The sequence below is a fragment of the Camelus ferus genome, chromosome 19 (genome assembly GCF_009834535.1).
Source record: "Camelus ferus isolate YT-003-E chromosome 19, BCGSAC_Cfer_1.0, whole genome shotgun sequence".
Lineage (NCBI taxonomy): Eukaryota > Metazoa > Chordata > Mammalia > Artiodactyla > Camelidae > Camelus > Camelus ferus.
Window position 1 is genome coordinate 24152713 of NC_045714.1, and position 25060 is coordinate 24177772.

The 25060-nt window shown below is 41.1% G+C and overlaps 1 pseudogene; it reads right to left on the reverse strand.

Moving 5' to 3' along the window:
* LOC102512300 overlaps positions 1 to 25060 on the reverse strand; it is a 46078-nt pseudogene that overhangs the window by 1296 nt on the left and 19722 nt on the right.

Here is a 25060-nt window from a genome sequence, read left to right on the forward strand (position 1 = left end):
AAACAAGGGTCACAAAGATGACAGCACCATACAAGCCCCCAAATGAGGGCAGGAGACAAGGAGCCCCTATCAGTGACACCAGAAGTATAACAGGAGGTGTTTATGTCTAAAGCAATTTACTTAGAAAAAAATTGGTTGGATGATAATTCGGTCTTAACCCTTTTGACCACGAGTCTCCCCACTCATTATGTTTTTAGACATGGGGATGAACTTGAACTGTTGGGTCTGCTGGCATCACTGTTGGCAGGTGACTCACGGCCCAAAATCCAAGTTGCAGAGCTTATGGAGACACCTGGCTTCTCTCACATCACAGAATTGTTTTGCTGTACAAAGTTTCATCCATGTCCAAGGGATTTGCTGTCCAGCTGAGGCTCAGAGCAAGACACATCTGATTTTGGCAGTCAACCACTAATAGTACAAGGCAGAGAATGCAAAATCCTGGCCAAAGCCAAGTACTTGGGGGTGTTTGTTAAGATTTAATCCAGGGGAGGAGGCACATTTTGCTGGAGGAATCAAGGTTGCTTTATGTAGGAGGGGCCTTGGAGATGGGGACTGAAGGTGGAATGAGGTTTCCGTGGGCAGGGATGCTTGGAGAGGGCATTTGGAGTGAATGGGTCTTTCTGATGGAAATGTGGGGTGTATTTGAGAAGAATGAGTAGAATAAAACACAAGGTGGAGCTTGTCATTCTTTGCCCAGAGCCTATAATGGCACCCAACTCACTTGGAGCTAAAGCCAAGGTTCATCTGGTCTGGTCCCTGCTTCAACTCTGATTCCCCTACAATTCCCTGTGGTGCAGGTGGGCCTGCAATGTCAGCTGGGCACAGAGCACGGGAGGCATACGTGTCCATAGGAGAAACTTGGGCATTATCCTGGAGGCCGCAGGGAGCCACTGAATAATTGGGAGTGAGCTTCCCATCCTCCCTCCCATCTTCTCTGAGTTCTGTGCTTCCTTCCCCTTAGGAAAGGGAGCTGATTTCCTGAAGGAACAAAGAAGACCCTGGGGAAAGCTTTATGGAAGACTTTCTTATGCTACTGGTCTGGCCCGCTCATCTTCTAAGCTGGTCCAGCCCAGAAGGAAAAGATAGAATCTGGTTTTTAGTGGCAATGGCATCATATTTGGAGGAATACTGTGATTATCTATAAGAAAGACTGCTCATAACCACACACTGGGGGCTATCTACTGCATGTGAATTTGAAGGGTGGTTGAGCAACTCTACTGGTTACACTTGTAACTTGAATATCTCATACCAAATGCATTTCTCTCAAACAGCTAAATATTGCAGCATTATGACAATCAATTATTCCCTTTTATGCTAACAGGAGAACGGATATATTTTTGAGATAAGAAGAGATTATGTAATTCTAGGAAAATATTTTCCAGTTTCCTCTTTGATTTAATAACATTTTCCCCAGACTTTTTACTAATTGGTGGATTACTCTATATCCCCAAACTTGCTTTTGTGTCCTTCTATTGTCAATTTTTAATTTCTTATTTGAAATGGCATCACATAAACTCACCCTGTCAAGAGGAAAGAGCAACGTAAGTCTGTAAGTAATACTTCTGGACTCTGAGTGGAAATAGGGTTTTAGATTTTATGGGGACTCTTACTCAAAATAGAGTGAACACTTGGTTTAGATATATGTAAGGAGTCATGAGTTTAACTCCCACAGGCCTTTTCTGCAATAACTGAGCATGTACCTCAATAAAACAATGAAATAACTATGGAGGAAGACAGATGCCAGAGAAAATAGTGAGTGAAGAAACTGATCAAATATGATTTGGCTCAAGCAGGTCTACATATGTAGTATAAAGAAACAGAAACTTAAATTTATAAATAAATGACAACCAGGAGAATGAGTATGTGGGAGGAAGAAAGTGAAACCTTATGAAATTCTTCTCCTGGTCAGGGGAAGACTCTAGTTTCTAAATAATAATAGCTAAATTCCAAATATATTTGTTAAATTTTCATGAGAATCATTAAAAAAATAGTAGGGGATATACTATATATAACTTCCTAATAGGACAAGGGGGAAAAAATGCAGAACAAAGAAAACTCAATCAAATGTACCAAAAATATGAAAGGAGAAATAGATAAAATTAAAAATAAGCAACAGAAAATGTGAATGTAAAATATACAGATGGCAGAAATAAGTTTAAACAATGAATAATTAAAATATTAGGTTTAGCCATATGGATTGTCAACGTTTGACTGTTTTTGACCTATAAAAACAGCAAATTCATATGGTTCAAGTAATTGTTCATAGACAATATTATTAAAATACAGAAGCTTCCACATTGGTTATAAAAATAAATCTAGATGCTTCTTGTAACAGGCATACATTTACATGAAAGGATTTTGGCCAGACATGTCCTGTGAACTGACTTTGGTTTAAAAAAATCACGTTGGCTGTTAGTTGAGAAGAGATTGAACGTAACCAAGTAGTATGATCACCCACAAGCTGCTGGCTAGTACGTTCAGTTCCTAGGGAAACCCCAGGGAAAACTCTCTCATTTTGGACCCACCCAGATCCAAACAGGAAAGCCAGTGCTTGGGCCATCTGTTTGCTTTGGACAAAACCATACCTCATACCCAGTTATGGACCCCATCCTTCAAATTACTCAGAAAATGTTCCTCTGGGAAAATCCTGCTGTTGCTTCAGCTACCAAGTGTGGGTGCAAAAGAGCAAGTTTTAATTCATGCAAACATTTGGAGGTTTATCTTCAAATTTTCTACAGTTACAACTTTCTAAACCCCCTTTGTTTCATGTGGGAGTAACAATCTCTGGAGATGGGCCAGAAATTTACTTGTAGGGACACTGAGACTATTTGGAACTAATGTGAACATGGAATTGCAACTGCAATGTTTTACACCAGGCTGGTGCCATGTGTCCTGGGTTGTGCTGAACCTGCTATCAAACCACATGGACTAAGAAACATGGCTGCCCTTGAAGTTTATAAAATCTCTGATGATGCTTGACATTCCTTTGACTATATTTGCTGACCTCCTCTTCTGAATTAAGCAAAGTTGGGCCATTATATCACTGAGAAAGTAACTTATCTAGAAGTCTTTAATAAAGTGCAATTCAACTCTAGAGTTGCCTTTGAAGGGTTAAAGGGAAAAATTAAGCAAAATACTTAATGTTGTATCTGTCTGTGTTGTCCTTTCCCTCGTTAGTATCCTCTGGTTACCTCTGAAGTCTGTGGAGGCAGCAGGGGCTCTGGGATGCGTGCTCTCTGTGCTCTGCTTAGTGCTCTCCTGGAGGGAGATTTTGGTTTGTCTATTCTTTTTACTTAGCATTACTGGTTGACTCAGTAAAAACTGAGTGAATCAGATATCAAGTGATTCAGATAAAGAGGATTATCAAGGCTTTCATGTTTTGGGATCAGTTTCCAGGTGTTTGGGCTAGAGATCAAAGAGTAGAAATAGGAAAAATAGATTCTAAATTTGAGCAACATTTTACTTGAGTGGCTGGTTTGGTGTGAGAGGAGTCATCATGATGAGAGAGACAAGAGGGAAAGTGGATTCATAAATTCTTCTATTTGATTAAGAAAAAGAACTGAGGAGACAGACATCACAATGACCTTGACTGTAGTAACCTTTTCGTTGCGTATGTGTATTTTGAAACATCCTGTTGTACACACTAAATCTATACAACTTTATGAAAAACAATTTGAAAATGAAAAGAATGAGCGTAAATGAGTGTCATAGGACATGAGAGCATCCAGTGACGGTTTTTGTAAAACACCCGTGAGCTCTTCTCCACCAGCCCTTCCCGGATGCACTCTCTATCCTGGTGTCACGTTGCTCAGGTCTGGTTTGTCTGACAGGACAATCTATTCTGCATGCCCAGTGTCCGGATTTTAGACTAAAATAACACTCATTTCTACTACAAAAAAACAGGGGTCGTTGTAAAGCAGCACATTCCATGTTTTCAAGAAAGAGACTTCAAGATGCGCCTAAGATAGCTTGTTAACATACAGCAAGAAGTCCAGCCTGGGGGCAGCATTACAAGGAGAAGCCCACTCTGAAGACAAGTCTCGCCAAAAAGAACACATGATTGCAGCCATGGCTGATTGCTAGACCCTGTTACTCCGAAAGGTTCTCAGTCTCTAAAGCAGCTCAAGAGGGAAAAACACATCATAACAAGTGTGTTATATAGAAGATGTATTTACCAAGGCAAGCCAATTGATCAATGCCCTCTACCTCACAGAGATCAAACAGGATGGAAATTGTTCATTTTGTAAAGAAATATGAGACACAGGTCTGTTTAATGCATTGCCTTCTTCCTGGGAAGTGGTTCAATAGCTCTTGCGGTAATAGTGACAGGTGTTGTGGTACAGACAGCTGTGCACTGTGTACGTCCATCATTTAGGACTCAAGCACCTCACCCCCAGATGCAGGGAGTGTGGAGCCTGACAGCTCACTGCAGGGAACTGCCGGGCTCAAGATCACATCCCTCTCTGGTGGCAGCCCCATCTAGCATCATGGAAGGCTCCACCTCTTCCTTTAACTAAGAATGCTTCTGAAAGGCCCTCTCATCACCAGAGAGCCCTGTGGAATCCCCTGAGGCTTCCACTGGGACTGTGTCACAATTCATCTGCCTCATCTTGCCTCTTTCATTCCTCATTGGTGTCTAAGTGTAGATTCCAGGAGCACACCCATTCACCTCTCAGCCCTCAGCCTTCCATCTCAGAGTCTGCTTTCCTGACAACCAGCTTGCCACATGTATGTTTATATGTATGTACACACGCACACACACACACACATATGCACTCTGCTTGAAATGTAAGAAACATTATAGGAAAACCAAAATGACAAGCCCTGCTGGGTTGATAGAGCAAAAATATTGCAATATGTTGGAAAATAGATGGCAGATATAAAGCCTGTTCCTGCCAAGGATGCTACGTCTGAGAAATGTATATTTGACTTACCCTGTGCTCCAGTAAGTATTCCAGAATGTGCTGATTTACTGTGCACCAGTTACTTATGCCTGGGGACAGACAGACTTGTGATGAGAGCTTCTAGAACACACCAGCTGGTGGCAGGGAGGGGCTGTGGAGATCCTTGTGAAAATGGCGAAAAGGAACTTGCTTTCTCATTCCAATTTTCCAGTTTCACCATCAGCTCTGCTAGGATCTGGGAAACCTGCATTCTTCTCTTGAAGTGCACTGGGTTGTCTCCAGCTTGATTTAACCATTTCAGTCCTTTATCATTAAAGAACCTTCATATTCTCAAAACTATCTGTGGCTATCTTTCTGCCAAATACAGGCTGTGGCTGTGCCACAACCATTCTTGTGTCTGACCCAAGTAGAAATTTTGGATTATCCTGGTTTCCTCCCACTGTCCTATTTCTCATACAGTCCAGCACCAAAGCTTATTGATTCTACCTCCAATATATCTAATTAGTTTCCTTTCCTTCATTCCATCTCCCTCTTCCCCATTTCAAGCACAAATTATCTCTTCCTAGACAATTTTAAGGCTTTTTATCGCCACTTTGCTTTCAGTCTTGAATCGAAATTCCATCTCTAACATTCATTAAATTCTCTAAAGTTCTTTGTTCTCTTCTCACCCTTTATCTTTTTCCTTCTATGAAACTTCCCTGGGAAATCTCATTGGCTTCTGTGGCTTTGATTACTGTTAACATGCTCCAGGTTTGCATAAGGTGCCGCAATGTCCATCTCTGGGCACCTCTAGATTTTTCTCTGGAAGTCTAGACCTCTATATCCAGCTGCCAATTCTTTAAACTCAACTTGTGAAAACTAAATAGACCACTTTCCCCCTCCAACCAACCCTTCCTTCTCTATTCCCCATCTCAATGAATGATATCACCTTCTTTCTACCCAGCTGTTCAAGTCATAAACCTAGTGGGGTCTTTGATTTGTGCATCTCCCTAATTCCCCAAGTCAAATCAATCATCCCTAATCCATCTCTTAAACATCCCTTGGCTTGGTCTATTATCGCCATCCCTATTATCACTACCCTGTGCACAGGTTTGTTTGTTTGTTTTAAACCTGGATTTCTGCATCAGCCTCATAGCTAGTTTTCTGGTCCCTGTGTTGTCCTCCTGCAATCCATCTTTCATAGGGCAGGGAACGTGATCTTTCTAATCTGCAAATCTACATTCTTCTGCCTGAAATCCTTCAATGCCTTCCCTTTGTTCTTATAATAAAGGACCATGGCTTATAAAAACCCACTGTAGTGTGTGGCTCTTGCTTGCCTCTCAAACAATCTTTCTCCCCACGTCCTCCCACCCTCACTCGCAACATTCTGGTCATTAGAATTCCTTGGTTCCTTAAGTGGACAATGCTTTATCTTACTTCTTGGCTATATTGCACCATATTTCCTCTCCCTGATAACGCCTTCCATCACATCTTGCCTCACTCTTTATCTTACTACTTACTCTTCAGCATTTAGATGTCAATTTAACTTCCTCTTCCTCCCAGAAGCCTTCACTGAACACCAAGTTTAGGTTAAATGTTTCTCTTCTTTGCTTCCTTGATGGCATCTACTTACCTCTGTGGTATCTCTTATCAAATTCTGCTGCAACTGCTTTTTTTATAGTTAACTTTATGAAGGTAAGAACGGTATCTCCTTAGTTATTCTTCTATCTCCAGACTGTAGCACAGTGTCTTTCACAAAATACATGCTCAAAACAAATCTGACTTGACTCTTCAAGAGTGTCTTTTTTGCACCTTTGCTCACTCAGCAGATTCCTGCTCACATTAAAGTCCCAGCATCATGCCTTTGTGACTTCCTAAGGGAATCACAGGGCACAGATCCTTTTTTCCCATATCACCTTCCCCCTCATCATCACTTTTATCATTTGTGTTGCTCAAGAGTCTGTTTTTACACACCAGGCTTCAAACTCTCTGATGAAGGACTTCTCGTTTCTTTTCTGTTAGCTGCCCTTAGGTGGTGTAGAGCATGTGCTCAAATACCAGCCAAAGGTAGGAGAGAGTGAAGTGATAAAACTGGGCCTGATTTCCTTGTGAGGGCAATATGTTTGACCTAAGCTAATTTCAAAATAAGTGTTCTGCATGATTTGTTCATGGTTGTGTTACTTCATACAGGAGTTTATCTTACTGCAGGCACTAGTCACTAAGTTACAGGATTTGAGGTTCTCTCATTACATGGAAGTCCATGTCTCACCTATGTTCTTTGCTTGGATGTGCTCACGGCTCCATCACGTGGGATAATCCATGCCCACAGTCATACATTCCAAAGCAATTTTTGGGAAAAAGAGATTCATGTCATCATAAATCATATGAACCAATTTTGGAAAACATGTTAATAGGACACAGGCTCTTCCCAGATCTCTGAGTATTTTCCAGGTTGTCCTGTTAGCTCTGTGTGAAAAGGGGATGATGTAGACTTTTGTAGGTTAACTACTGAAAGGATCTAGATCAGTGGTTCTAAACTGAGGGTGATTTTGCACCCCATGAGACATTTGGCAATGTCTGGAGGCGTTTTGATTGTTATAAGTAAGTGGCAGAGTGCTAATTGCATCTAGTGGGTCGAGGTCAAGAATGCTGTTAAAAATCCTGCAATGCACAGGGCAGCCCCACTTCAAAGAATTAGCCAGTTTAAAATGTCAGTAGTGCCAAAGTTGAGAAACTCTGATGTAGATGAAATTATAATCACACATTTCATTCAAACCTACTTTTCTATTCCAGGAACATAAATAATACTCAACCTACAACTAGATCAGAGCACTGATGTGCCCATTTTTATATTTCCATTTTTCATATTTAAAATTGTATTTTAATATATATCTCATGAGGTTATTACAAAAAATAAATATAATAATGTACAAGAAAACCCTTAGCTCAATCTGGCCAATAGTAGTTGCTCAATACATACTTGTAAAGAACAAGTCCATGAATACACAAGGGATATTTAGAGGGTTCTAGAGGGTACAGAGTAATAAAATTTACTAAATAGTTCCTAAGTGTGTCACTCTTTTTAGGATGTGAACATGCTCACCACTGTGAGAACACTTTCAAGAACCATAGGCATTGACAGAGATCCAGGGAGGTGCTCATAACTAACTTTGATTCTTCTCACTCTACAGTTGCTTTGCATTTTTCTATTCCCTGGTTTCTCAAAAAATCTCTAAGATAGCTAAACAGTGTTCTAATTCCATATCCCATGTAAGTTAAAACCACAGCATAAAGAAGTACTTCTTCAAAGGATTCAACTGTTGGCTTATAGAAATTGGAATTTCCGTTTTGCTGGAAAGACAAAAGAAAATTGAAGGTTAGAACTCTCCCATTACGATAAACTCTGATCCTTCAAAGTTTGGACTTTCAACCTTTTACATTTCAAGAACATATTTAATTTAAGATTGTAAAAGCTGCTTGGAGAAAAGTAGAAACTGATCATTGAAGAGGCTAATCAGAAAAGTCCATTTTATTTTACAACTCCTAATGAAATAATTGATTCAGGCAAAAATTATCAACAGATTCCAAATCCATTAAGTGAAAAAGTTAATAAAGAGTAGGGCTTTTGCAAGATGCCAAACTGTGACTCTGCAGGTTACTTCCCCAATCACAAACCTGGGGTTACAACCTTAACCAGGTGGTCATATTACATCACAGATGTTAGAAAAGCTCACCATTCTGTGCTCTTAACATGATATGATATTCAGTACACTGATGAAATATTTCACCTGAATTTAAGCAAACTCTAATACCTAAATTCTATTTCACAAGAAATACCAGATAAATTAATTCACAATGTGCAATTTTCTACATCACAACAAGCCTGGTTCTTAAATGCAAAATATAAACAAATGGGATTACATAAAAATAAAAAGGTTTTGCATAGCAAAAGAAATGATCAACAAAATGAAAAGGGAATGAGAGGAAACACAATGAGAGGAAACATGTGCAAACACATATCTGATAAAGGGTTAATAGCCAAAAGATATAAAGAACTCATACAACACAAAAAGGCCAAATAACCCAATTAAAAATAGGCAAAGGACCTGAATAGACATTTTTCCAAAGAAGACAGGTGGCTAACAGGTACACAAAAAGCACTCAATATCACTAATTATCAGGGAATGCAAATCAAAGTCACAAAGAGATATCACCTGACACCTACTAGCTCGGCTGTTATCAAAAAGGAAGGAGGTAAGAAGCATTGATTAGGCTGTGGAGAAAAGGGAACCCTTGTGCACTATTGGTGAGAATGTAAATTGTTAAAATCGTTATGGAAAAAAGTATGGAAATTCCTCAAAAAATTAAAGGCCTACCAAATGATGGAGCAATCTCCCTCTGGGTATATATTCATAGGAAATAAAATCAGTATCATGCAGAAATAACTGCACGCGCATGTTCACTGCAGCATTATTCACAACAGCCAAGATAACAGAAACAACCCAAGTGTCCGTCGATGTATGAATGGATAAAGAAAATGTGGTCTGTGTATACATACACACACATACTCATTAGAATATTATTCAGCTTCCCACACACAAAAGAAAATTCTGTCATTTGTGACAACATGGGTGAACTCAGTGTATATTATGCTAAGCGAAATAAGTCAGAAAGAATAACACTGCATGCTTTTACTTATAGGTGGGATCTAAAAAAGCTTAACTCATAGAAACAGAGAGTAAAAGTGGGGGTTGCCAGGGGCTGGGGTAGGGCCGGTGGGGGAAGTGGGCAGATGTTGTTCAAAGGGTGCAAGCCTTCAGTTTGAGATGAAGAAGTTCTAGGGATCTGGTGTACAACATGGTGACTATACTTAGTAATGCTGTATAGCACACTTGAAATGTGCTGAGACAGTAGATCTAAAATGTTCTCATTACCCCCCTCCCACACACACACACAGGTAACTAAGTGAAGTGATGGATGTGTCAATTAGCTCGACTGTGGTAATAATCTCATAATGTACACATATATCAAATCACGTCGTACACTTCAAATACATACAATTTTTATATATTAACTGTAACTCAATCAAGCTGGAAAAAAGAAAAAAGGGTGGGGGAGGGGACTTAAGAGACAACAAAGTTTACTGTGAGTTCTTTCATTAGATCCTCTTTTTTGGTTTTTGTAAAAAACCTGGTAAAAATACATATTTTGAATAACTGTGGTAATCCAAATGGGGACTGAAAAAATATATTATTAAGGAATTGTTCATTTTGTTAGGAGTGATAATAGCATTATACTTGCATGGGAGAATGTTTTAATCTTTGTAGATGCATGCTGAAGTATTAAGAGAAGTGAAGATGTAATTTTCTTTTAAATGGTTCATCAAAAATTAAACATATACTAAAAGCAACTTTGTGAAAATGTTAATAACTGTTGAATCCAGATGGGAGTTATATGGGTTATTCTCATATATTTTTTGCTTTTCTGCATATTTAAAATTTTTCATAGTATAAAGTTAAAGAAAATATTTCTCTCTTTTTCTAGGTGCCAACATTCCAGTGGAAAGTAGACTTTTAATATCAAACCATTCTTATTCCTGTTTAATTGGTTTACAGATAGTAGCTCAATTTTTGCTCAGTGCATTAGTGAATAAATTATTCCCAAACCTCCTAATTAAGTTTTTGTCTTTAATAAATATTTACACATCCATTCATTTTTTTTATTCAACAAATATAATGCAGTCATCAGATTCCCAGTTTCCCAACGAGATGATCCTCAAGAAGTGTTTTGACCATTTGGAATGTATAACTTAGTGATTTAGGGAAAATTGTCAAATGTCTACTCATACTTACTTTATTAATTTAGCTTACACATGAATTTTTAGAATGATGCATTATATAAAATCATGCCAGTTAGAAATACTGCTTTTCCCGCTCTCATACTGTAAGCGCCATTTGATTCCACCAACAGTTTTCTAGACTGTATTGCTTTCATTTCCTCCACACTGTTTGAGATGCAGTATTTTTGGAGCCTCTATGTGACTTAGTCACTAAAAGTTCTATCACAAGTCACAAAATATGTAGTAATCAAAAAAAAATCTATCTGGTAGATGAATATTTTTAATCTACATTACATGTTTTTAAAACAATTTTAAAAACTCATTTTATAAAGACACTTTACACTTGAATTGTTAAGTTAAACCTCACAAAATATTATCAAATCTTATTAAAATTCCTTGACTCTTTATTTATCCATTATACCAGGTTACTCTCTAGACAAGCCAGACTAACATTAACGGATGTTGCTTTTGTCTAATGCTTCTTCCCCAAATGCTACCTGGTGGTTTAAAATGATGAAAATGAGAAAGCATTGCTTAATGTGAAGTCTTGAATGGAAGGTGAAGGAAAGGTTATAACAAATGCTGTGTATTTGGGAATATAGGCCACTTACTGGATGTCTTCCATGAACTGGCAACGTGTTAGTTTCCAGGATGAACAAGACAGACCCCGTCCCTGCTCCTGACTTCCTGACCTCCCTCCAGGTCCTCACACCTGTCCTGTAGGTCTGATGGATGGCGATCTTTGTATTCTAGTGCCAACCTTTGGCTCCCTTTCTTGGTTCTGTTCTGTGCATGATCTTTGGACCACATCTGTCTCCAGCATTTTTGGTTAACTCCTGACCCAGTTAAAATCCACCTCCTGGTTCTTTCCACATCTGTGCAAGGGGCTTCCTTACTTCCTATATGTGTCCAGACTCTAACAAAAAGGACCGAGATCCTCATGAAAAAGATGTGATAAAATGCTGTAACTGGTTAGGTGTGAGGTCAAGGGAGAGGATATAGAAGTATTTTTGAAGAGCATCATTGTAGTGTTGGTAAGAAGAAAGAGGGACTTAGAAGGAGGACTACTTACAAGGGGAAAGATGAGAATGCATGAGACCTGCTGAGTTGGAGTCTTGATTGCTCACATAAGTGGACACGTTTGCTGGGCAGTTAGATATGCAGGAAGTAAGAGAGGCCTCACTGAAATAGAAGATCTGGTCCTCAATGACTCTGAGGCCCAGTGTGCACCACAGTTGAAGGTGAATGTGATAAAGCACAAAATAAAAAGAGCAGGAAGCTTCAGGACTCCCTGCTGGTAAGGGTGCCATAGACAAATGGTGAGTGAAGGGTGCCCAGGGTGGGTGACTTCAGAGCCCTGACTTAGCAGCTCACTCAAATTAACCCCTTTGGCTGACTTAGAGGATGGCGAAGTCCCATTGGCACACATGGAAGAGAAACTTGCAGGACATTCAAGGCCATCCTAGGAGGCTCAGCGGGTTCTCCTTTTTCCCTTCCCTGGCCCTATATCTACTTCAGAGCTCCATATGTGGCCGAATCAAGCAGGGCATCTCCCCTGAAATCTATGGGAACTTTCTGCTTGCATTGGCTCTGAGGCAAACCTGTGCTGTATGTAACAGACTGCCTACAGATGCAAATCAGACCCTCAGTTGGGTGCATAAGCTGGACCTGTGTAACTATTTCTTTTTCTTTTTTTGCCCCATGACTTGTTCTGGAAGATAGTTATATTACATAGGAGAATTTTCCAACAATGTCCATTGACCCAAATGAATATCTACTTTACTCGCTCTTCTATAACTTTATTATTTTAAATTTAATTTGATGTAATTTTATTTGGCAGAGAGAAAATGAGATGCCTTCATGGAGATCAAAGCTATTTGGAAATCACAGGTCTTTCTTAACTGAGGAAAAGTGACTCATTTACCATATGTCTTTATTTAAAACTGATGTCAGTCACAACTCTTGAGAAGGATTTCTCAATCTGGAGTTGGATAGTTCTTTTAAATTATGAGATTTAGTCCCATCAAAGTCAGTGAAGCCTAAATCTTCTTGATAAGTTTGCTGGCCGAGGCCAACACAGCACGGTGATCGCTAACACTCTTCCTTTCTTTGTTCTGTCTACCAGTAATTCATTTTTCCTTCTATGTTCTATTTTTAATTTCAGAGTCTTGAAAATGAATCAATCCTGAGCCCCATTCCCAGGGTGCCTGGTCATTTGGGACACTGTGACACCCCAGGGATGTGTCTACTTCCTGCATTCCTGACACATCTAGACATACACAGGGTGTTGGGATGTGCTGGGAAGACCATTACTCTTCCATTCAAATTAGCCAGTCTTTTACTGGCTGCCTATTTTTACTGCCCTAGGTTAACATTAGAGGGGATATGAAATCAATTAATATGGTTTCTTTCTCCCAGAGCTGATAGTGTAATGGCGTATGTGGTGGGAGGAAGGGAGCAGTGTAAATGACCATAACACAGAGCAAAAATAGACATCCCAAAAGTAACACAAATGGAGGGACCATATCCCATTGGGTGATCAGGATTGGCTTCCTGAAGGAGGTGGCATTTGATCCCAGTCTTGGTGGCGGTAGAGCGTGAGGGTGGAGAGGGCTTAGGCAATGGGGAGACTGCCTGGGTTCAAATCCTGGCACTTTCACTTGCTGACTCTATGACCTTATAAAAGTCACTTAATTTCTCTTGCCCTCAAATGCCTCAAGTGTAAAATAGAGCAAATAAGGTTCTTTTGAAAATGAAATGAGATAATATATGCAAAGTACCTCCCCCAGAATAAATACTCATTAAATGTTCTGATTTTTATGAAATCTTCTGAGATGATAGATGAAACTCTTAGAATAGATGCTGCTGCTTTTAGAGAAAGGGAAAGAAGAGAAAGAATACGTATAGAACCTTGGCCAATACCTACACATAGGGAGAAGCAGGAGAATGAGGACCCACTGGGAGACAGAGTGAGAGGGGAGGAGGAGGTGAGTAAAAGGCATGGACAGGGGGCTGAGATGATGAGACTGAGAAAGACCACTGTACATGAGGACTCTCATGAGAAAACACCAGGTGGTGTTATCAGCTCCTTTTCCCAGTGGGTTTATCAGACAGCGGGGATTTAAGAAGAAAGGGAGTGTGGAGGCAATGGAACAGGGAGTTGTGACTACACAAGTGAGCTGATGAAAGAGGGGTAGAGAGAAGGTGGGGGATTTAGATACTTACAGTGGGGGACGCATGTTTGGAAACAAAGGAACATGGAGCATATTTAGGAACTGAAGAAAGTATTCAATAGATTAGGGTAATGGGATAAAGGTAAGAGGTAATGTAATTCCTGGAACAAGGGCCCTGAGGGAAGTGGGATGAATAGCCCATGTGATTACTCTCATCATCATGACACAGATGGCCTCAGTAGCATTTCTCCCCCCCAGAACTTGAAAAGCTTGTGCTGAAGACCATTGTTCTGTTCTAGTTCATTGGGGCAGGATAAAAAGGGATGAGCAAATCTGCAAACAAGTTCATTCCGCAGACTAATCACCCATTCACCAGCCAATTCTTGTTTTCAGACTGAGATTTCCTGTGTAACATGGCACACCCTCCTATGCTGTTGGGTTGGTCCATGGGAAGAAAAGCTGAGGTGAGAATGTAGAGGCTTTCAGGTTTTTGTCACTACAAGAGTAGGATGTTTGGGAATAAGACAGCCCCTGTGATAAGGAAGTGCTGAAGGAAACCTAGAACACTGGAGGTAAGGAGAGGGCCACCTTCCTTTCTAAAGTGGAATGAATACAGAATGTTCCACATTTTGAGAGTTGGGTAGATACTACCCTGAGGTCTCCCGGGAAGAACACAAACTTCCAAGGATACTGGCATTCTGCAAATGAGTCTCTATCTACACTGCAGTTGTTAGATTTTTAATAGGGAAATGGAATTACCATGAGTAATACGGAATATGAGACCTTTCTAGCGATTACGTTGTACAAACATAACTGGGACGAATGATAAAAATATAACCATTTAAAATATCAGAGCATTGTCTTAAGGGCACACAGCACATAAAGAAACATTTATTGAAGAAAATCTGTTAAGTATTGAAAACAACTGGCAGCCCCTGTGGATCTGGAGCCATGACTCTCTCCCTCCCCCGCCTCCACTCACTCAGCATGGCAGAAGTTCCACACTGTCCAGGTATGGTCACAAAGATGAGGCTCAACTCCCCCAGCTCCAGTCCAGGACTATGCTGTTTCCTTGAGAGGAGTAAGCCATAACCTCCATGCAAGCATGACTGAAAGATTGGGGGCTCACTCCCTTCACTCAACACCCACTTTTAGGGCAGAGGCGCTACTCCAGGCATGGAATGCTGAGAATAGTGGGGCTTCAGTTGCCCTTACCCCAGCTCACCAGTAGGGTGGAGATTCCATGCTGGAAGAGGAAGGCCGGGAAGGCCAGAGGCTACTTCCCTACCCAGAGCCGGTATGTCCCCCTAGAGAAGCAGGACTCTGACCTTCCCCCAGCTCTGAAGCAGAACATGAGAATTTCGAAAGTAAGTTCCCTGTCTGCTAGCTGGATTAGACTAAAGACCAAAGTGGAAAATGGCTCTTGATCCCTTTGGACTTATAGGTGTACAACAGGAGAGTTTCACAAGTGAGGCAGTCTTCTGCTAAACCATTCCTTTACCTCATTAGATGCCAATTCATACATTATTCAGTTCTTTTATCTAGAGATTAAACTGTCCAATGTTGGGTGAATGGTTTTGTAACATCTTTCAACCATTAAAACTATATGTGAAACCCCACAAGAGAAACCAAAATGTCAAAAATCATTGAATGGTATATATGTCAGAGTTGTGCCTTCCATTATATGCAAATTTTGCCTCAAAAGAAGAAAAAAAAAAAACAGAACTATGGGCAAATATTGAAGCCTGGTTAATGACATTCATGTGGAAGGGTTTAAGGGTGAAGTGTATTACTTTTTCCTCTTTCTTCAAAATGTACTAAACGTATGGCTTGATGGCTGGCTAGAGGGAGAGACAGACAGACATGTGATGAAATAAACATAGTGAAATGTTAATTGTAGAATCTAGGTGGTAAGAATATGAGCAATCATTGTAGAACTCTTAATTTTTCTGTAAGTTGGCAAATAGTCACAATAAAATGTTTGAAGAAAAGGCATTTTTTTCTAGTGATAAAAATACAGACCCTAGGCCAGTCTGTACTACTAACTAGAAGTTTAATCTTAGGCAAACTGACTTAACCTTTGTATGAACAGTTGTCTCATATAAAAAAATGAGGATAGGAACAGTCTCAAACGCATGCATTTGTAAGGATCACGTAAGTTTGTATTTATAAAATTTTTAGCATAGAGTATGATGCAAAAGTTTATTAAACAAAATTTAAAAAATAATCTCATATAAAGGGTCATGGGTGGGAAAGCAGATTATAATGAATTTTATTGGACACTCAACCCTGAGAATGCAGAATTTTATTATGACTAGATGACAGGTTTACATACCCTGGGGTATTAGTCATTTCCCCTCTAATCCAGGCACATTTCATCTCTTGCTAAGAGGTAGTAGAATCATTGGGATAAATCAATAACATTTAATTTCTATTTTCATTTTCTTCCAAAAGTTCCACTTGCTTAAAGCATGTTCCCTGACTCTAGGCTTGGCGTATACAAAATATCTGGATATCGATATAAAACCATGTAGCTACCTGGTTACACAAAATAGTCTAGTGATTTAGTGATTTTTTAAAAAGAAGGCAGTGAGTAGTGGTCATGTTCTCCAACAAAGGACAGGAAACCTTCAATTACTAATTAATTAAATCACTAATTAATTAATATATCAATTAGTCAGATGTTAGAAGTCTACAAGAAGCCCATGTATCATATGAGCGCAGCCTTTTCAGTCTTTTAAAGAACCAGGCCTGTGGACAGCAAATGGCAATTTGAACAACAAACAAAACAAGCTGAAATCAGAGTTCTTACAAACAATAGATTAATAAGAACAGGTGGACTTTATTCATTCTACAACTATTACTGAGCAGCTATGTAGACTCCGGTCTAGGGTCTGGGGATTCAGTGGTCAGTAAGATAGAAACCTCTGCTCACAATCTAGAGCCAGAGGCAGACAACAGATGGAAATAAGTTAATGTATGCACGTGTGTGTGCACATGTGTATGTGCTTGTGTGTGTGTGTGTGTAAATAGTATTAAATACTAAAGGAAACAAGCTGGAAAGAGAGCCGGAAGCAAGGAGGTTTGCAATTTTCATCGGATTGTGAGTTTAATCTCACAAAGAAGGTAGCATCTGAGTAAGGACTTGAAAGGAGGGAGGCACAGGCACTGGGAAGTCTGGGAAGTGCAAACGTGAAACAAGTGCAGCAGTCCCCAGGTGGGAGGATGCAGGGTTGAGGGCGCTAGTGTGGCTGGAATACAGGGAGCACCGGGAAAGAGCAGGAGGTGAGTCAGAGGACCAAGCCACAGGGCCTTGAGGCCATTGTAAGGATTTGAGCTTTTACTCTGACTGGAATGGAAGCCATGGGAAAGATTCGGGCAGAAGAGTGAGATCTGGACGTTATTTCAGCAGGGTCACGCAGGCTGCTGTGTTGAGAGAGTCTTGCTGGTGGTAGCGGAGGGGCGGGCGGAGGTGGAGGTGGAGGTGGGGTATGGCCAGATTAACATGTTCATGGATTCTTTAATCATAGTCCCACTGAGAGGTGGGACAATTCCATCCCCCAGAGATGGTTGGCTTGTTTGGAGCTGCTTCAACCTATAGAGCAGGGTGGATGTGAAGCTGACCTCTGAGGCTCAGTTATAAAGGGCCTGGAGACCTCCACTTTATTTACTAGAAAACCCTCGAGGAGCCCTCCCTGCTGAAGAGGCCACGCGGGGCACACAGTCCACAGTCCGGGCTTGTCCTCTTTCTCACCCATCCCAGCCTGGGTGCCAGACACGAGGGTGAGGAAGCCATCTTGCAGGCAAATCCTCCTGGTCCAGCCATTCAAGGCCAAGCCAACTGAGATCCCAGATATCATGGAACAGGGAAGAGCTGCCCCACTGTCTGTTCTGAATTCCTGCCCAGCAGAACCCATGAGCATAACAAAGTGGCAGTTGTTTAATGCCACTCTGAGCTGGGATGGGTTGTTATGCAGCAATGAGTAACTGGGGCACCAGGAGAAGGAGTGAGGCTCCCGTAACAATCAAGGTGAGAGGTTGTGGTGGCTGAGACCAGAGTTGCTGCTGTGGGGAAGGTGAGGAATGGTCAGATTTGGGAGGTGCCTAAAGGTAGGATCATGGATTGGTGACTCACTGAATGTAGAATGAAAGAGAGATGTCATGAGCCATGCCCAGATTTTTGGTGTGAGCCCCTGGAAGGATAGCATTGTTATTTACTGAGATGGGAAAAACTATAAGGGAAGCAGATTTGGGACAGACGGAGGGGGTATCTGGAGGTCCAGTGTTCAACTCTGATGCCTTTTGATCATCCAAGTGGAAAGATCAAGTAGGCAGTTGGAAATGACATATGTGTATATACACATGTGTATATTATATATATAACATATATGTATAATATATATGTATAGGTATGTGTGTATATGTACATATAGTGATGAGACAAGGTCAGACCATCATGAGAGATATACAGTTAGAAAAGAGAAAGGACACAAGGACTGACAATAGGTCACTCCATTGTTGAAAGGTCAAGGAGAAGAGGAAAACCAGGAATAGAAACTGCAGAGGAATGGCTAGTGATATAGGAGGGTCACAACCTGCAAGCCAAGAGAAGGTGCTTTAAGGAGAAGGAGTGATGACTTGTGTCAAGAGCTACTGACAGGCCAAGAGAAATGAGGATTGGGGTGTCAATTTTGATTGAGGAAATTCAAGGCTTTAAGACTGTCACTTACTGAGTGCCTATTATATGCCAGGCGTTGTCCTGAACACTCATCTATAATAGCAACAGAGGAGGAAGAGAGAGCTGGAGGCTAACTTTAATTGATAATAGCTACCATTTATTGGGTATCTACTCTACATGTGATAGTTACTGGGAGCCTTACATATGCAATCTCATTTAATCTTCCCCTTGCCTTGTGAGGTATATGGATCAGAGACATGAAGCTACCTTCCCAATGCAGCACAGCTAGTAAAGGGCAAAGCTAAAACTCAAACCCAGTTCTAGCCAATGTCAAAACTTGTGGTCTTTCGGCTATCATTTTCCCTTAAGCATTTCTTTGGGAAATCATGAGGGGTTCTGGGGTGTGAAAAGCTATCAGGAAAGAAATATTTTTCTGTGGAGTTCAAGTTTAACTAAAGGTTTTAAGGGAGGATATAAAAGTAGTTTTATTGTAAAAGAAACATGAATGTATTATAAAGTGGAATGCAGAATTCTAATACAAATCTATAAATAAATGAATAACACATGTGGGCTTGTTGTCTGAGTCACTTTGGCTAATGTGTGGGTTTCTCTCCTTGGTATATCAGCTTATGAATTTATATTCTCTGGAAACGCTGATTTGCTGGTTTTTCTAACTGGGTTGTGAAAGCTGAGATTCTTAACCTGGGGAGTCCAGAAAGTCTGGAAAGACATGGACCCTCTACATGGAAAATTTTGTAACACAGACAGACTCATTTTTCTATAGCAGCGCCTATCAGCTTCTCAAAGGACACTTGACTTCCAAAAGCTAAGATTCACACGGCAAAGGAAGAACAGTCAGGGATGGCTTGGAGTTAACAGGGCAATCATGACTTGCATGTGGCCATTTTCCTGGGCAACTTTTGAAGGCCCAGTTGTACCACATCTGGAGAACAGTAATGGTGACCAAGCTACACAAATGCATCGTCTAACAAAAGGTTTGTGTGTCACTTCCTATGAGGTTAAACGAATGAAGTTTGAGCAGTAAAACAGTGCAGTTCTTTGACAATTTCGCACCTAATATATGAAATCAGGGCTAGTCAGGGAAACCTAGTACAAGTGGTCGGTCATAACTGTTCCTTAAACTTGCACACTCCAGGATCATGTGTTCATACAACCATTCGGGAAAATGAAGATGTAATACATATGTATTGCTTTTAAAAAATATAAAGTCTGAATTAAGAAGGTCCAAATTCCCTGAATCATTCTTCCTAAATGTGTATATGAAAATAGGACCTTACTTATCATCTCTTATTTTTCTCACCCTGTTTGCCTGTAGTTCAGAGATGACAGATTTCTGGCTGGAAGCAATGTCTCCTTGAAATCTACACCATTGGAATTTTGAAAGATTAGATGTAAACACCTAAAACTCCCACCCCATCTAGATTTTCAGCTTCTTGCGAAAATTAAAAGATCTGTCAACACAGAGCCTGAGTTCCCTCAGGTGACAATGAGCTTTGTTCAGGTAAACCCATTCTTACCACTTCCTGTTGTCCACACCTGGCCCTGCCAGCCTTCTAAGGCATTTGTAATCTCAGCCTCTGCTGCAATCATATGATCTTCAATGTGGCAAAACTCTTGAATGGGACAGATGAAGGAGACTGTGGAGAACCATTTTGAATACTTCCTGGAGCTATGCTCGTAGTGTTTGTTTGGTTGTTTTTTCCCCCAAATGTTTAATCTAAAGTGTGAATTAGCAAGCCAATGACTGTTTCTAATATGGTGGCAACCACGTCTTCTCACACAAATTTACAAGTTGGTAAATTTTAGAATTCCAGGAAAACTACATTAGTTCAGGCCAAATGAGATAGAGGTGAAAAATTTTAGTAAAATATTAAATTAAGTGTATTTCAAAATAAATGTAGTAGATTCCTTGAGAATAATTAAGTCAATGTCAATCTAACTCTAATAGTGTTTCTGAAGAGAAACAAAGAGCTAAAATTAATTTAAAATTGATATTTACAAATTTACAAACAGCTAAAATTAATTTCTAATAAGTGATATACTTAAACACAAGTATTCATTTAATGTACAAATTATCTGAAAACACACACAGCTTCTTTGCTATTTCTCCATAGATAACATAAGTTGCCATCCTCCTCAGACTGAATAATCACACTTCAGATTTGACAGCACTCAAATGATCAAACTTTTGCAGTGCTGATACTTGAGTTCATTGTATTTGACTAGACTAGACACTCATCTTAAGCAAACAGGCTTTATGCAAAACACAAAATAGAACAAAAGTATAAAGCATAGGGAAAGGCATCTTTGGAAAACAAACTGTCTCCTCAAAAGGTAAATCTCAGCACTGAAAATGGTTATAAGGAGTTTGCAAATTGATTTTCTAGACATTTTTAATGAAATAGAATAGCTATGTGTTTGCTTACTTATTGCTGCTTAACAAACCACCACCATATTTAGAAGAATAATTTGTTTGCTTAAGAATCTGTAATGTGGGCAGGGCTCAGTGGGGAAGTCTCAGAGTAGACAGACCTCCAGGCTGAAGGACCCATTTCTTAGACAGCTGACTCACACAGCACACAAGCTGGCGCTGCATCTCAGCTAGGAGCACAGCAAGGACACGATGTTTCTCTACTTGGGATTCTCCTGGGCACCTGGGCTTCCTTCAAACCTGGTGGCTGGGTTCTAAGAGTGAGTGCTCTAAGAGGACTAGGTTTAAACTGCAAGGTTTTGGGTCAAGACCTAGTTTGTTTAAGGTCCCCAAAGCAAAATGAACTAAAACCAGTGACTAAGGACCATGATAGTAAAGACAACTACATCCACATCACAGGAGAGAAAATGGGCCTTTGTCTGTCTGACTAAACTAAAAACACAGCAAGGTTTCATCTTTCCAGAAAATATTTTCTAAGCCATAATTGAGGCTCTCAGTGGAGGCCAGTTTCAACTCAGGAATACCTAAATATATCTGAGCCAACAGGCTCTGGATGTCCTTCCAGAAGGAACTGTCAGAAAAGGCAGCAGCTGCCCTGATACTTCCTGCTGATCCTTGGGAAGCTTCAGTGTCCAAAGTTCCTTACAATCTTGTAGGAGCACTTAGTAATGAACCTTTAGTATCCTGGCTTTTGTCCTTACTTAGGAGTGGTTGTAACCATCTAGCTAAGTGTCTAACTCAGACACTGGAAGGTGGTGGCAAAACAAAGATAAAGGAGAGACGAGAATGGCTTTGAGAGCATCACTACCCAAGTGAGAGCCCTCAAGGTCAGAGTGCTCCAGAGGAGGAGTCGGCCAGTGGCCAGTGTTACGGGCATTTCAAGGGCAAAGAGCATCTGCAGTGGCAGTGGTCTGATTCGAGGCAGTGATGGAGAGGTGGTGGGTATTAGCATGGTTGTCCTCATGTGAATGATGAGAGTTGAGGGCTTTTTCTTCAAAGGATACTCAGCTGTGACAGGCCAGCCCTGAGGGTTATGGTGGACACTTCCAAGTCTAGGGTAATGCCTTTTGTTAAGAGGAGAACACATTCTGGAGACCACAGCCTCTTCACACACCACCCAGGTTCCAGAGTCTCCCTCAGCTTGTTCATTTCACTGGATGCATGGATTTCCTCCACTGAATTGGCCCCTCCACTGGTTGGCCACCAGCCAGCTGCACCTGTCCTGTGATCTTAGAACAATCTGACTTCCCCTGGTTCTCTGGGCATGGATGAGTGATGGAGCATGGCACGGGTCCCCTGCCCAGCTTCTCGGTTCCACCAGTGAAGCTACCTGTGTGGCTGTGCTGATCTGCTCCTGAAGCAGGTGAGCTGACCCCAGCTGCGTGGAGCCCAGGGCCTGGGCATCACGTGGGAAGTGGGGACTGCCTGTTTACCAGTGGCCAGCAGACCAGCTGCCTCTTTGAACGAGCTGGAAACATTTCTTGGGTTCCTCCTCCTCCTCAGAAAGTTCCCATCAAACATTCTGTCCCAGCAGGAGCCAGAATTTTTTTTTAAAGTATCAAGAGGGGAAACAACTCAAAGACGGGTTCCCGTGTGCAGCCTGTAACAGTAAGCCACCCTTTCTGGAGTGTCTTAGAAAAGAATGCTTGTGATGTCAAGTTTCAAAGAGAGACTGTGGCCCCAAATCAAGCTGGAAGCTATAACAATGCCCCACTAAACACCAAAAAGAAGTCTCTTTTCAAACAGAGAGGCATTCTTCCTGTCCCAGGGGAGATGCCATCCACTCCCCATCCCCCAGGATCTCAGCTGTGTTTACTTTCACTTTCTCTTTCTCTTATGAAGCAGGATGAATTCAGTCTGGTGTGATTTCTTGATGGACCAAAGTTTAGCTGAAGGGTTTTAGCCTTCACAACCATGCTCCCCAAAACACTTGAGAGAAAATAGAAGTCTAGCCGGGGTGTGTGCAGCTGAGTGTTTAAGGCTCTCAAGTCTCTGTGTGTCCTTTCTCTCTGAGAGAATACATTCCCTCCTTAACCTATGCCCAAACTTTCTGGTAGCCAAGTGTTTGAAATTAGCTGAAGTGGAGAGTCAAAACATACAAAACACTTCCCCAAATGGCTTTTCAGTTAGGAGAGCTTCAAACAGCTTTGCTAAGTAAGACTGAAAAGTTCAGGTCATTGAGAGCAAGGCGGGGCCGGGCTCTTACCTGGGGTTCTCTCACTGTCCCGTTCCCTGTGCCGTTTTCACTGTGATGCCATCGCTCTGACTGTGAAGAGTCCCATTGCAAACAGCACCACCTCCTAATCTCAGTTGCCAAGTGTAGATCATCATACACTGACCTTCAGGGAGTATCCACTACATGTTCTCACTTCTGAAACTGTTCTCCTTGCCATATTGGAAGATGTGAATTTCCCTGTGCCCAAAATCATCCTAACGCACCACACACTTGACATCAGGTACTGTGGATATGGACAAACAGTGATGGCTATGGTTTCATGTCATGTCCAGTCAAAATAAGTGTGGAGGTCTGTCTGAGTGAGTGGTAGCTTTGAGTGTAAAGATAGTGATTGCTATTGGTCTCAGTGTTTGTATGCCACCTCCACCCCCAACACCTGCAAATTCACATGTTGAAATCCTAACTCTCAAATATGATGGTTTAGGTGGTGAGGCTGTTGGGAGGTGATTAGGTCAGGAATGTAGAGCCCTGATGATAGGATTATTGCCTTTATAACCAGCTCCCTTAGTCCTTCAGCCAGGTGAGGTTACATTCGAAAGGGCGATCTCTGAGCGATCCTTCACCAGATACCAAATCTTCCGATGCCTTGGTCTTGGACTTCTCAGCTCCCTGAACTGAATTTCTGTTGTTTATGAGCTACCCAGTTTACCCTGAGCAGGCTAAGACATTGATCAACACTGAAACACAGACTAACTGTTGAATATGATTCCCTGTCTTTAAATAACTAAATGTATTTCAGATCAACCAGCAAACTCAATAAATGGTTGAATAACTGCTATATATTAAGGTATTTGCTAAGCTTTCTTTTACACAACAATGAACAAGACATAAGTAGTTTCCACCCTCAAGGAACTAAGAGTTAGTAGCACCTGCATATCTTCTACTCAAGAGGTCTCCTTGTTGAAGATTAAACAACAACAACAACAACAACAACAACAACAACAACAAAAACCAGCCATTTGTGTATTGAAAGCAAAGATCTAATTAAATAATGATGATCTTGTGGTATTTCCTGAAGGGATTCTTTATGCCCAGATGCTAGCATCCACGGGTAGGCAAGAAAGGGGTGTTCAGAAGCTTGGTAACGTGTTACTTTTAACCAAGATCAAATTAAGTTTAGTTTTTACACCTCTGGATTTTGTGCACTATTGTGATTAGGAAAGTCAAGAATAATCAAATTTATCACCACTTACCTTTGCTCTGACACAGATTGTACCCACCATGCTGAACATGGTCAGTGCCTCATTTGTAGCCTTTGGCTTCCCTGGGGGCCCCGGCAGACAGTCTCCTCACTTCCCAGCTCCCTCCTACATCTCACTGTGCTTGTGCAGGTTCTCTGACCAGGAGGTGTGCTCTGCCTGTGCAGTGAGGCCAGACGTGCTGGGGACGCATATCCCTGGGAGCAGTCCTCAAACACTGGGGGACAGCAGATGGTGTAGAAATGCCCCATATCTTTCCTTCTCTATGGGACAATTCTGAGGTGCATTCAGTTTCTCTAGAGTACCCAGTGGGATCATGTCCTGTTCCCCTAAGCAGTAACCTGTAACCAAAGGGAAGTTCATGTGCCAGAAGCACCACAAGGCCAATTTCAAACAATTGAAACATCACTGTTTGGAGCAGAGAAAGATTTACTACAGGGCCCAGCAAGGAGGATGGGGTGGTTCATGCCCAAGGAAACCCCAAACTACTCCAAGGGTTTCAACAAAGCATATTTAAAGGCCAGGTAAGAGAGGAGTTGCAGGTATGTGATCAGCTCATGCACAATTCTCTGGTTAATGCTGAGGTAATAGAGTGGTCAA